Source organism: Penaeus monodon, chromosome 15, assembly GCF_015228065.2.
Source record: "Penaeus monodon isolate SGIC_2016 chromosome 15, NSTDA_Pmon_1, whole genome shotgun sequence".
Classification (NCBI taxonomy): Eukaryota; Metazoa; Arthropoda; class Malacostraca; order Decapoda; family Penaeidae; genus Penaeus; species Penaeus monodon.
Window position 1 is genome coordinate 17,889,629 of NC_051400.1, and position 451 is coordinate 17,890,079.

The following is a 451-nucleotide window of genomic DNA, read 5'->3' on the forward strand; positions in this document are numbered from 1 at the left end:
AGGTGACACCAGTTACTGTATTCATAAATTAAGTCATCATATAACACACCATTCTGAATAAAAATTTTGTGACCGCGTCCACGTGTGAATTTTACCTTATTTTCAAAAATGTAGTAATAGTAAAGGAATAAAACAAAGAAGCGTAAAATAATCAAGATCTGATAAAAAAGAAAATGAAAGAGAAAAACTACTTTACGAAGAGTCTTTCGCTACCCATAGGTGCGTCCTGAGAAAGTAGGCCTATAATGGCGTTTGTCAAGAGACGATCCAAACGAGGGAAGCATGAGCCTATCCGCTGTGTCCGTCATGACTGTTGCTGTCAATATTGCGGCTGTTGTCGTTACTGTCATTGTTACCTTTATAATAACTGCTATTACAATTAATACTAACGTTACCAATTCAACATTTTTTATATAACGAATACTACAGCTATTTTCAGTGTAATTGTACA